The sequence below is a fragment of the Thamnophis elegans genome, chromosome 4 (genome assembly GCF_009769535.1).
Source record: "Thamnophis elegans isolate rThaEle1 chromosome 4, rThaEle1.pri, whole genome shotgun sequence".
Lineage (NCBI taxonomy): Eukaryota > Metazoa > Chordata > Lepidosauria > Squamata > Colubridae > Thamnophis > Thamnophis elegans.
The window spans coordinates 43,140,448-43,154,121 of NC_045544.1; the positions used below are offsets into that span (position 1 = coordinate 43,140,448).

General features: G+C 40.8%; 2 long non-coding RNA genes across 3 annotated transcripts; one reads left to right on the forward strand and one right to left on the reverse strand.

The window, feature by feature from the left end:
- Positions 1-703: 703 nt before the first annotated feature.
- Positions 704-5,611, reverse strand: LOC116508141. The gene is made up of 2 exons (XR_004255287.1): positions 5,267-5,611; positions 704-1,018 (listed from the first exon to the last, which is right to left on the reverse strand). It is a non-coding gene; the product is annotated as an uncharacterized LOC116508141 (long non-coding RNA).
- A 1,093-nt stretch (positions 5,612-6,704) lies between these two features.
- LOC116508123 lies at positions 6,705-11,460 on the forward strand. 2 transcript variants are annotated; one of them, XR_004255280.1, is made up of 3 exons: positions 6,705-6,931; positions 10,411-10,511; positions 11,133-11,460. It is a non-coding gene; the product is annotated as an uncharacterized LOC116508123 (long non-coding RNA). The 2 variants fall into 2 exon arrangements; XR_004255279.1 differs by lacking the exon at positions 11,133-11,460 and having other exon boundaries at positions 10,411-10,732.
- Positions 11,461-13,674: the final 2,214 nt, after the last annotated feature.

Genomic DNA, 13,674 nt, shown 5'->3' on the forward strand with positions numbered 1-13,674 from the left:
GTTTGAATCATTTCGATTTCTAATTCAATTTTTAAAATGATTGCAGTTCAGTATCTTCCCACTGGCTGCAACAGACCTATCACAGACTTTCCATTTTCTTAAAACAGGTCCATAGTTAGCTGCTACTGCACAGCTTTATTGTCTGGATGTGTTTCTTCAAGCAGGAAGTTGGATTCACCTGGCCTTGAATTGATAACTAGGATGTAACTAGTTTGTAGACAACATCTGCATGTGCAAAACAGAACATTTATATTAAAAAAATATAAAAAAGCTTTGTGGTTAGGAAGCATAAATGGCTTTGAATTTGCTCCAACATGCTGTTGAGAAAGAAAACAGTTTTTTTCTCATTTTCAAACCATGTCTTCTCCATGCATCTGCCCAACAATTCAAGTGTGTAATTGTACGCTGTTAAAAAAATTGCTTCTTAGGAAATCAGAATTATTTTTAAGTTCTGGTACTAATTTTCAATTATGTATGGTTTTTTTTTAATGCCTTCCCTTTTATATGTAGGACATTTAAGGCTGAATACACATTAAAGAGAGAGGAGCTTTCAATTTCAAAATGCCCAGCTTTTTCAACAACAACAGAAAATACGTAACAGACTAACTTCCATTCAGTGACCTTACTTGGGGAGAAGCAGCAAGGCCTGCAACCTGAGAGTTGTATATAGGTATAACAATAGGTACTCCAGTATGCAAAGTAATTTAAGCTATTCACATATTATTCTGGAAAGAAAGATATATCATAATGTTTCCAAGATGGTCTCCATCCCAAATCACTGGACAACGCAAGAGAGAATCGCTTGGATGTGTCAATTTGTGTGAAAGGTGGCAGCAGTTTGGAATGTAAGTAAACATTTCCATGACTGCCACTGGAAAATCTTCAGGCTTTGCTGATTCCAGCATTGGCAAGGTATCCATTGCTGCAGAAGTCCAACAGACTTTCACAGATTGGCTTTCAGAAAGCTGTGATTAATTTTGTGTTGAACCCATCTTCCAGTGATGAAAGCTTTGTTTCTCTATAAAAAAAGAGAAATAAAATATTCTGTTTTTCCACATGATTCACAGGGTGCATTGCTAAACAATTTATTTCTTTGATGTCAAACAACAAAATTTAATTGTTACAAAGCAGAGGCTGCTTTCTCACTTGTTACATCATCCTGCAGATATACTACCTGTTCACATTTCCTGGTTTGTAAAAATCTATGGAAAGAAAATTTTCTGATGACTTGCACTAGCATCTAGGAGTAGTATCAGGGAGTAAATAATGAGAACATTGTGTTGGAGGGGTCCTTGCTGCTCTCTGAGCTTGTTTTCTTGCATACATTTCATTACCCAAACTAGGTAACATCATCAGTGTTAGTCCCCTCATTTCAAACCTGAACTACAAATATTCTCCATTATTGGCATCTATATTTGTCACTCATTTTCTATCTTACAATACATACAGTAGAAGGATTTTTCAAAAGAGAATAATGAAGGAGCAGTCATGGGGCAAAATTAGGAGGCAAATCTTCATCTAAGAATGAAAAGTGCTAGATATGCAGGTTTATTACAGTTATGCTTTATTAAGAGTCTGTGAAGTCCTGGTCTGACACTCAACAACACGTTAATTTATGTTCCCAGGTAAAAGACCCATACAAGCACGCTTATCTAGTCAATTTCACACAAGGAATTTCCGACAGTGTAATTGTATTGGCTAATCCCATCTGGTTATTTAGACACTTCTAAACAAGTGGAAAATCCCCCAAAAGTTCACCTTTGCACATGCATATCATAACAGTGGCAATGCCAACTTTCATAGTATGCCAAAGTTCTAAAGGAATAGAGTAGGAACTGAGTTTTATAGAAGTCTAGGAATGGAAAAGAGCAAGTTCACACCAACCTTCTCTTCCCCAAGTGAAAAAGTTACTGTGTTCCATCTCATTATCAAACCAGATTAAATGCACACTGAAGTTGACAATATTTAGGAACAATTGAGATCTGCTTAGGCTGAATGGAGAATGCAGGGCCATGATGGTTATTGTGAAAAAGCAAATATCATGCTAGGAATCCCGTGAAATACTGAGGAGAACACATAATAACAGAGTTGGAAGGTATCTTGGAAGTCTTCTACTCCAACCTCCTGCTCAAGCAAGAGACCTTATACCAGTGATGGCTTATACCTTTTTGTTGTCAGATGCTGAAAGCGCACATGCGCACCCATAATGTAATGTGCATGTGACCCCCTGTGTGACTTGCCCCCTGCACATGCACACACACCCCACGTTCCCCCAACCACCACACATGCACATGTAACCCCCCGCAAGTTCCCCACCCCCTGTGCGTGCATGCATGACCCACACACATGTGCCCCACCCCCACACATGCATGACAGAGATCCGAAAACCAGCTGGCTGACAGGAGGCACATGTGCATGCATGGTAGAGCCGAGCTGGGGTGACAGCTCACGTGGAATGGCCTTATGCCATTCCAGACACATGGCTACCAAGTCTCTTCTTGAAAATTTTCAGTGATGGAACACCTACAACTCAAGGAGGCAAGCTGTTCCATTAGTTAATTGTTCTCACTGTCAGGAAATTACTCCTTAGTTTTAGGTTGGATCTCCCTTGATAAGTTTCCATCCAGTACTTCTTGTCCTGTCCTCAGATGCTTTGGAGAATAGGTTGACCCCATCTTTTCTGTGACATCCCCTCAACTATTGGAAGACTCTACATGTCCTTCTCTTTATTAGACTAGACATGTCCTGCAACTGTCAGCCCCCTAATCATCTTTGTTGTTCTTCTCTGCACCTTTTCTAGAGGCTCAGCACCTTTTTTTGTATCGTGGTGACCAAAACTGCATGCAATATTGCAAGTGTGGTCTTACCAAGGCATTATAAAGCAGTACTAACACTCCACATGACCTTGATACTAGCCCTCTGTTGATGCAGCTTAGGACTGCATTTACTTTTTTGGTAGCTGTAGTGAATGGCTGACTCATATTTAAGTGATTGTCTGCTAGGAGTCCTAGATCCCTCTTACAGTTGCTGTTGTTGAGCTATGTACTACCTATTCCATAGCTGTGCATTAGGTTTTCCTTGTCAGAAAAAGTGGGAAACCAGCAAGGAAAGAGAGAATAGTGAAGGGAAAAATAAAACAACCAGTAGAATGAATAAGTATAACACAGACACTGGAGAGCTGATGAAGACCTAGAATAACTAGATCTCATAAAGCTCAATTATGTTGTTCTATATAGTTAGGATTTTGTTGAAAGATACTCTGGTTAATCTTGGATGGAAAAGCAGGGTAATCTTGCAATGTGTGTTTCATAACTGCTATTTATTGGTGAAAGGGATTTCCAGAGAATGCAGAATGAAACAATGGACAAGGTTTGATGTTTTAAATAATGAAAATGGTTTTTCAACATAATATGTTGATAGATAGCTGGAAGGAGTGGTAGGCAGTGGATTTTAATAGGCAGTACGTTAACAGCAGCCCTGTACTCATGTTTAATATCACTGTGGTCAAAAACGAAAGGAATGCAAATTAAGGCCATTTCTGAATGAAAGTGGTTGGCAAAACTCACTGGAAAAATACATGCAAACCACATCAATGATAATGTACATCAGATCTCCTTCCTCAAGCTTAATGAGCAAGGCAGGAACCACAGCAAAATAAACTTCCTAGTAAGGAGATATTTTAGTGCCGGATAACAGTGGACAAACATGGTCTATATGAGTTCACCAGGTGTTTCTATATTATCTATGATACTGGCTGCTGGATATTTTTATATGGGAAGGTATCTGAGGGCTACATACTTGAGCAGAGTCTGGACCTACAGAGTTAGTAAAGGATGATGGATCATCCCCACAGCAATCTTTGTTTTTGATCCTCAATGCATTTAACATTTCTTTGGGGAGCTAAAATTTCTTTCTATTCTGTTGTACTGCTGTTGAAAATGGGCAGGAAAATGGCAAAATAGGATGTCATTGACATAGTAAAGATAAAGGTCCCCCTCCCACATAAGTGCTAGTCATTCCTGACTCTAGGGGGCGGTGCTCATCTCCATTTCAAAGCCGAAGAGCCAGCACTGTCTGAAGATGTCTCTGTGGTCATGTAGCCGAAGACACACAGAACGCTGTTACCTTCCCACCAAAGGTGGTTCTTATTTTTCTACTTGCATTTTACATGCTTTCAAACTGCTACATTGACAGAAGCTGACAAGTAACGAGAGCTCATTCCGTTATATAGCGCTAGGGATTCGAGCCACTGAACAGCCGACTGTCAAGGATGTCCTTGACATATAGGCCCCTAAATGGACCTTAACAAAATAAGGTTGTGTTTTGTCGATTTTAAGGTACTGTTCAACATTGAGAGATGAATAAATTTCCTTAAGCAGTATAAGTTCTACTGAGTTCAGTTCACATAAGTGTATATAGAGTTAGTGAATATTAGGGTTCAACTTTTCAACTCTCAATGATCAGCCTTTAAATTTGGGGATTTACAAAATTGCAATTTGATGTAAAATTCTATCTCATGTATAAAAAAAACACATCCTCTGTGATATTAAGAAAAAGGCATTTCTTTTAGGGACATTCCTATTTTTGCCATGGATTGCATACCTGCATAAATAGTTTGAATTCTATATTTGACTAATCTCCAGTCTGAAATGAATCCAGCCTGAAATGAATCCAGCTGATAAAGATTAATGCAGCAAAATGGTATTGGCAGATTAGGATCCATACTAGTGCATATTGTATAATTTTGGCTAATGTGATCTTGAAGCAGTAGATCCTATGAATACAACTGTAATGAATAGGATACGTCATTCAGAGGTGTAATATTATTAATACACAATTGACATGGTTCATACTGCTTGTAAAATATTTGTAAGTCCTTGATGTACTATGGGTACTCTAGTGTGGCTTGCATAAAATCTACAAAACTTTCTCCTATTTGTTATGGTTCAGGAAAGAGTCCTTTTGGACTGCTTTCAAGGAAGTCTACTGTTCATAAGTCTACCATTTTCTGATGCTATCTTGACACACCACCAGCAATTATAGCATATTAGGAATACTTTCCAAAAGCATCTTATTCTTGAAAGTTATTTTTGAAAGACCATTAAAACTCCTGGAATATCCCTCCCCCCCCCCCAACTAGAAGTCCATAGTTCAGAGAACAGGCCACCCACATGAGTAAGAAATTTAAAAAATAATAAAATTATGTTGAAATCAGTCGAAAATGCCTACATTCTACCCACCTCAGCTGTAATCACAAGCGCCCTACCTGAATGCATTCCCATCGTTGTTATTTTTGTAGGCAGATGAGTTGAAATGAAAGTGAATAAATAACTCTCTAAGCAGGGTCGTTTTCAAAGCGGTGTTTCTTTCACAGTGGTGAGTCGCTCCCTAAACACCTACAAAGGAAAGCTCTGTTGGAAGGAACCACACAGAATGGAATCCATATTCTGTGATATTTTGATTCTCCAGGGAAGGCGAAGGGGTGAACTACCCCCTCCCCATGTTTCCTGAACTTTTTCATGAGCCCTCAAATGTTTGTACAGTGAATTTCTAGCCCTTTGATGGGCATCCCTCTTCATTCTGCCTTGCTCTGCAGCATGGTTAGGATCCAAAGAACATCACAATCTGAACACTGTGCCAAAGGCTACTGAGTTTGTGTTTTACAAACATAAGCTGGTCCCGGCTCCTCCCCACATCTTTGTCTGATGGCCAAGGTTTTCAAATGTTTTCAAGCTGCCGAACTCGGACCTCTGATCTGAATGATATCTTTTTCATGAGAGAACTAACCCTGCACTTTCAATTCGCATGAAGCTTTCCCCCCCTCCCTTTAGTCTCTCATAGAATGCTTCTACGTTCTTGTGGAGAGTACATAGTTTGAAAAATCCTGCCTTAACTCATTCTCTTTACCAAACTGAAGGGGTCTTTCTCTCACAAAAGATACCCTGTTTTCCCAAAAATAAGATCTCCCCGGATAATAAGCCCAATCGAGCTTTTGAGCGCATGGGCTAAAATAAGCCCTCCCCAGCTGCCATGAGGTGACCACAATCACTGCCTTTTGCACCTCAAAAATAATAAAACCTCCCTGGATATAAGGCCAACGGCTTATTTCGGAGGTCAAAAGAAAGTAAGACCCTGTCTTATTTTTGGGGAAACAAGGTAGCTTTGTACATGGTTTGCTCTTCAGATAGAACGATAGAAAATCCTACTGCCTATACTTAACCTCTCTGGCATGATTAAACTATCTTGTTCAGTCTTGACTATTGATTACATATACTGTATAGATTTAGTTGTCACACCAAGGACATTCTGAGTTGAAATCAGTAGCAGACTTCTACATCCCCACATGAAGTTGGGTTAGTCGACTCAACACCAGTTTTTGAGAAACGTCACAAGAATGACTTCTTAGCACTGGACCTGTAGAATGGATTCTTCTTCATAGCCCATGGAATTGTCCACCTCCCTCTGAGGATCCCCTCTGAGGATCCCCTCTGAGGATCCAAGAGTCTTGTGTTTCTCTAAGTTTTTGGCTACCCTACAGAGCAGCTGAGTTATTCTGTTCTCTCACATAGCTGCTTGCTTGCTTTGTTTTTCATCATTTCATCTCCATGGACAGCAAACATGGAGAGGTGAAGTTCAAGGATGGGGCTGGAGGCCAGCTGCTTGCTGCTTTTTGCCCTTCACATTTTCCAGCCGGATGGAGAAATCACTGGCTTGGTGTGGGAACTGAATAGATGTAAATAACATTCAGAGCAGTCTTGTGTGTTTCCTCATATTTATGTTTGTTGCAACACTGCTGGAAAGAGCTAGAGTGGAAAAGAAAAGGATGATGCATCCATAGTATGCCATTATGGAGCAAAAAGTTAGCATCGGTCTTAGGTTTCTCAAGAGCAGCACTGAATACTTCCAATTGAATGAAGCATACAGTCCACTTGTGAGTATGGTTTCCTTCTACTCAGGCCTGTTTCTTAGTAAATGTGTTTGCAATTTGCAATGTCTGAGATCACAAGAATGTTAGAACTCCAGTAACAATCTTCAGATACTATGTCCTCAACCATGCATGCTTTGTTCCAGTGACGTGCGGTGAGGTTTATGCCTGGTGAGGCTCAGCTGGGCATCCTTTTGCGAAGCCTCAGCGGTGGGGGGGGGAATTTGTGGCCTCGGCGGTGGGGGGGGGGGAATTTGCATCGCGGGAGCCACCAAGAGCCCGGGTCTGCAGCAAAGGCGCTTGGCGGCTCCCATGATGCAAAGTGCCCCGCTGACCTGGCCTGCGGCCGCTGCTTCTCCAAGCTCCGCCGCTTGAAGTCTCGGATCGCCTCTGGGGAAAAGCTGAGTGAGAAGCGGAGCGAAGCTTCTCCGTGGCCTCCCGGCGCTGCGCAGAGCCTGGCTCTTGTAAGGAAACCCCCGGCTAAGCGTTTTGTGGCTGGCTGAAATGCGTGGACATTTCCAGCCACCCACAGGGAGACTAGGAGGGAAGGAGTCGCTCCTTGGGAGTCTATCTAGCCAGCAGCCCCAGGAGACACCCCCCACCCCCCAGAGAAGAATTGGGGCCACCAAAACTCCCACACCCACCCACCTTTGGGATGCAAGAGACAGCAAGGCTTGCAGCGAAGGGAATCTGGACCCTGGGAAGGTTGGGGAGGGGTGAAGAGCGAGCCTCCTCCTTCTCCCCCACTCCTCTCTCCTCTGAAGCGCGCCCTCCGAAATAACCCGCCCAACGTAAGCGTGCTCAAGAAGACATGATTGGCTGCTTCCAGATCAGGAGGCGGGAAAATTAGTGCCTCTTTTCCGTCTGAACTTCTTTGCCTTTTAACTCTTTCTTAACTTTTAGAAGGCGAAAAATTCCTTATGGAAAAGAGGCCCCGAGTTCTCTCGCCTCCTGCATTGGTTAACACTAAGCAGACACCAAGCCACTGTGACCAGGAATCTGGAAGCAACTATCTTGGCTTTAATTATTTAAAAAAAATATTTAAATTTCTTTTCTTTTCCTGAGGAGAGTGGTGAGGCTCCGCCTCCCTTGCCTCTAGTGACTGCATGTCCCTGCTTTGTTCCATTTATGCCTGGATCTTGTTGCTTTCATCAGAATAATGGAGTTTGTGTTTGAGTTCATGCTGCAGCCTCTGTCCCATTCATACCTACATACAATGTCACAATGCATGCATAATAGAAGCAGGGCTTGTGTGGCAATGCTGCAAGATCTATTTAGTCAACCCAACTCCAATTGCCATGTTATAGACCCTCTAAACCTATGGCATGTGTGCTGGAAGTGGCATGCAGATTCATCTCTCCAGGCACCCCAGCACATGCAGAAACCAGAAACTGGAAGCTCAGTTTCCTGGCATGCGCATGCGTGCCAGGGAACTTCCAGTTTCTGACACTCCCGGACATGCATGCCAGGCAGCTGTTCTTCCAGTTTCCAGCGCTCCTCTGTGTGTATGTGCGCACACTCCTGTTTCGACACTTGCTGCTGAAAATAAGATGCCCCACTTTCTTTGCAGGCAGCAACTTTACAAGCCTCGCTGCCAGCATGGTAAAAGGATTATTGTTGAAGTAGCAGGCTGGAAAACAATGTATTTTCTTTTCACCTCGGAAATGGCAGGACAGCATATCAATGTAGTTTCAGCATTAAAAATAAAAGACAATAACTCTGTTTTACAGAAAACACATATAATAATTTTTTAAAAGCTAACAATAAGCTATCAGTTCAGAAATCATAATATCCTTCATGTCTTCTTGGAATAAATGGGCTGTGAAACTGAAGATTTTAACCTACAGGTAGTCCTTAACTTACAACTACAACTGGGAGCAGAATCTCGGTTACTGAATAAAATGGTTGTTAAGTGAGCTGTTCACATGACCCTTTTGCTCAATCACTGTAATCCCAGGAATCTCACTTCCAAACATTACACAATTGTCCCTGTGGTGAAATACAACTTTTTTTTAACTACCAGTTCTGTGGGTGTGGCTTGGTGGGCATGGCAGGGGAAGGATACTGCAAAATCTACATTCTCACCCTACTCCAGGGGAAGGATATTGCAAAATCCCCATTCCCTCCCCATTCTGTGGCCAGCCAGAGGTGGTATTTGCCGGTTCTCTGAACTGCTCAAAATTTCCACTACTGGTTCTCCAGAACCTGTCAGAATCTGCTGGATTTCACCCCTGAATTGTCCTGGTTATTAAACAGAGCAGAGCGGTGTATTGGGGGGAGGACAGTCCTTGAGGAGGTGAAATCCAAGCAGGATTTTTTAGCTCTTGAGTGGAGAGACACTTGTGCCCAGATTGCACCGGACTTTCCAGGGTCTCTCCCTCCCCTCACCCTCCAAGTCACCCCATCTTCCTTACCTTACTATGGATTTCAACTTACTCTTGTCCTTGGGGGATGGATAAAAGAGCTGCCTGCCAAACGATTTCAGCTTCTGCCTGTTTGGATTTGAAATCCTTCTGAAAAAGAGTTGCCCCCCAAAGATTTTGAGCTTTTAATTGTGTGTGTTACCCAGAGCATGACATGGGCAGCTATATTATTAATATTGGACTTTCAGATATCCTCTGCATGCCTATGAGACAATTTAATACAGCATAGAACTGTATTACAGCATTAAAGAAACAGCTGAATACAGTTGGCAAGATATAAAGGTAAAGGTTCCCCTTGCACATATGTGCTAGTCATTCCTGAATCTAGGGGGCGGTGCTCTTCTCCATTTTAAAGCTGAAGAGCCAGCGCAGTCCGAAGACGTCTCCGTGGTCATGTGGCCGGAATGACTAAATACCGAAGGTGCACAGAACGCTGCTACCTTTTCACCAAAGTTGGTTCCTATTTTTCTACTTGCATTTTTTATGTGCTTTTGAACTGCTAGTTTGGCAGAAGCTGGGACAAGTAATGGGAGCTCACCCTGTTACGCGGCACTTATGATTCAAACCACCAAACTGAACTGAACCACCAAGCTCAGCATCTTAGTCACTGAGCCACCACATCCCCATATGGCAAGATATATTGTGATATATGGCAACATCTATTGTGGTATTAAAGATTTTAGAAGAATCTTTTATAGTCTTGCAAAGAGCTCCTTTCTGACACTTTCAGACATGTTCTGATGCATTCTTGTTGGATTAGGAGCCATCTGATCAATTCAAAAGCAAGGCTGCCCAGAGCTTATGTATTGGACTATAGAAAGAAACTCTTTTCATATATTGGGGTTGCTGTTTTGTAACCAAAGGCAAAAATTACTGTGAACCCACCCACCCCCTCAAAATACACAAGGGCTACATTTCAGATACCTCCTATTAAGGAAACATTGAGAAAATTAATGGTCCTGGTTATCTTAAAATAGTGTTTAAAAGGGTAGTTAATTGGAATAGGTAAACATATGGACAATAAACCATCTCTCCCACAGATGTATTCCTGTTTCTTTTCAGAGTTGGCAAAGGAAAGGACATCATAAACCACAGCTTTCTGTTCATCCATCACAATAGCTACACTGTTAGATGTCTCTCCATGGGTGGCACGAGACTCAGAGGTGAGAGAAATACCAAGCTGTGCAAGAACAAGACAGCAAAAGTCCAATTATTTACTGTAATTTAAGCTCCCCAGAGGAACCAACAGAATGACTCTGAAGTTCCTGCTTAAGAGATTCAGTAACATATGGCAAAAGGCTAGTTCCTAAAGCAGAAAATCTCGGTGTACATCTTCCAGTTATAGTAAATCTCGTTCATACCAACCTGAACCTCTGTGCTGTGCCAAGAAGACAAATATGCACTTATTGCCCCCAAAGGACATTTTGCTGCTTTGGAGATTCAGCTCCAGAAGTAGTGAGCGTGCAACTTTCCCCTACTGACCACTAGGGAAATAAAAAAAAGAGAGTGGTTTTTTTTCCCTTAGTTTATTTATTTAATAAAGCAGAACATAGAAGAGAGAGATAAATATAGAAGGGAGCAAACGAAAGAGAAAGAGAAAAGAAACAACAACATCATGACAATAAGAGTAATCAAATTTTAGTGCTTCTCGTACATACACACATGCATGCATGCACGCACACACACACGCACACATTCACACACATATAAAAGTTTTACATAATAGTTTCAATAAAAGATCATTATATTTTATTGTAATCTGCGTGCATCTGCTACATCTACAGGCACTGCGTTCATAAGGCACAAGTAACATCAAGTATTCAAGCCACAAGTTAATTGGCATCATGAATTTTCCTTTAAAATGTTAATATTGAAGAACTAACCTCTTTGCATAAGAGTGTCATGAAGAATCCACTTCCGTTGTCCAACTGGCAATTTCTATGTAGAAAGGATATAGTTGAAAAAAATATATCTGTGAAAACATTGAACATTGTCTCAAAGTCAAAGGAATAAATATAATTATTTCTTCCTTATTATAACTTTAGGTTCCAAAACAACTGTTAGGAATATAATTCTAACAGTTGGGTTGGCAATATATAAATCATATAGCAATGCTATACCTATTTCTTTAAATCATACTGTAAAATGTGATGGGTTGCTGTTTTCCTCAATCGGCCATAAGAGGGAGCCAGAATGACTGTTAGCTCTCTGTTCGTTAGATGCTGGGCTGATCTGATCTGTGTGTTTTGAAAGCTGGCTGTTGGAAAGTGCTGTGAGCTATTGTAAGTTTTGCAACTGCTAGCAAACTTTTGCGTACTGAACTAATTATATGATACTGGACTATGTTATTTGGATTATCCCTTAACTGAAAGACATTGATGACTGACTGTCTTATCCGTGTATGACTTGGACTGTTTGATGGCCTCTGATACCTCTATTTCCATGAAAGTAAAATCCTATTTAAACTGCAGTGTCTCTGTATGCTGGTTTGTGTGTTCTCCAACACAACTCTCACAACGCTTTGCTGAACGTACTCGCTCTCCCAACGGGGAGCTTATCTAAAAACAACTATTTTAATGAAGCGTTATTCCTACAAATAGCCCTTGACTTATGACTGGTTGTTTTACAGATATATTTAGATATATGGGCCTTGAAATGGATTCTTTATATCAGTTTCTGACAGAAACTAGCACTGGATGGCAAGTGACAGGTGATATTTATATTTTAATACAGAAAATGAGAAAAATAATCTGTATCATCCACTAATTGATTCACTATAAAGCTCCTAGGATTCATCCAAATCTTCTATAAACAAATTGTTTATTAATTTGTGGTCTAGATTGCATCAATTTAACATGAGAAAAGGGATTAAATATACATTTGTCTAAACATAATATACCAGAGTTTCCAAACTAACAGTAATACTGGTAGGAGATACGTATCTATCTATTATATTTTGAATCTCAAATAGACTAATTGGCTAAAGATGTTTAAATATTCTAATAGAGTTTAGGAAATTGAATTTGCACTAAGGAAGATGTCCAAAATTTGGTATTATTCAAAGAATATACATAGAGGTAGAATTCAAAATTCTGAAAACTAAAACCGCAGGGAAGCAAAAACATTTTTCATTTTTCTTAATAAACCTTATTTCTCCTTTTGGATAGGAGTTCTGTCTCCCTATTATACCTAAGCTGCACTGTTTGTCTTGTTATTACTGCTGGTAGTAACAACTCACATCCAAGTGGCTTTTCTTCTTCCCCAGCAGCCCTACCTTCCTTCTCATGCTTCTTAGCAGGGTCCACTGGCCCACTGAAGAAACTTTCAGAGGAAACTTTCACAGGAAAGGAAGGAATGGGAAATATTCCACCTTTATTGCGTTCAATTAAGAAAATATTTATGGAACACTTACTTACATATCTAAGGTACAATTCAAGGGGGATGTGGTGGTCCCACAGATGTTGTAGAAGCATAGCAATCCAAGGCTACATGGTCAATACTGAGGAATGCTGGAACACTTTGTTTTCTTCCATAAGTCTCCTGGCATAATCATCTGTGTGTATCTATTATACACCACTATATCTTTTCTTCAAAGCCGATAAAGGCTAGGGGAAAGTATCCAATATCAACTTGGGTGGATTTTGATGGCTCTTTTTGGAATGGGGTGAAGGATAGAAACAGTAAAATAATGCAGAAAATGAGAGTGCAAGATCTTTAGGAGATCATTCCTATTTATATCCCTAATCCCTCTCCATTTACCCAGGATCCCTCCAGAATTGCTAGGGAAGGAAAACCCTTTGTTTTTACCTCTGCCTCTTTCTGGTTTTCACAGCATCTCTTGAAGGCTTCATGTTGATTGCTAGGAGAGTGAGTTGTGGTTGTCTACACAGAAAACATCCTCCCCCACACACACACCAGCATTACCAGTATTATTTTTTTCAAGCACTGCCAAAAGGAGGGGTAGAAGTACCTCCTGGTTCTTCTTACAGCAGTAATTACCCAACTAAAAGGTACGGTCTACAGCAGTCCCAGAAGTAAACCCACAGTAACCTCTAATACGTCAGCTGTCCCCTTTCAGAAAAGAAACAACTTGTCCTTTGTGGTTCTTTATTTGATATGTCTTCTGTACAACCTTTTTCCAGAAATTAATGAAAGCCAAGGAAAGAATATTGAGGAAAACTTTTCTTATGCTGATTGTTTTGCTATCTTAAAAAGTAGGAGGAGTTAGGAAATAAAAAGGAAAATCAAGAACCAGAATACCTATAGTAGCGAATTAGCTCATAGAATCTCTTCTGGGCATGGCAGAATTCTCTCTTCAATGGGGGT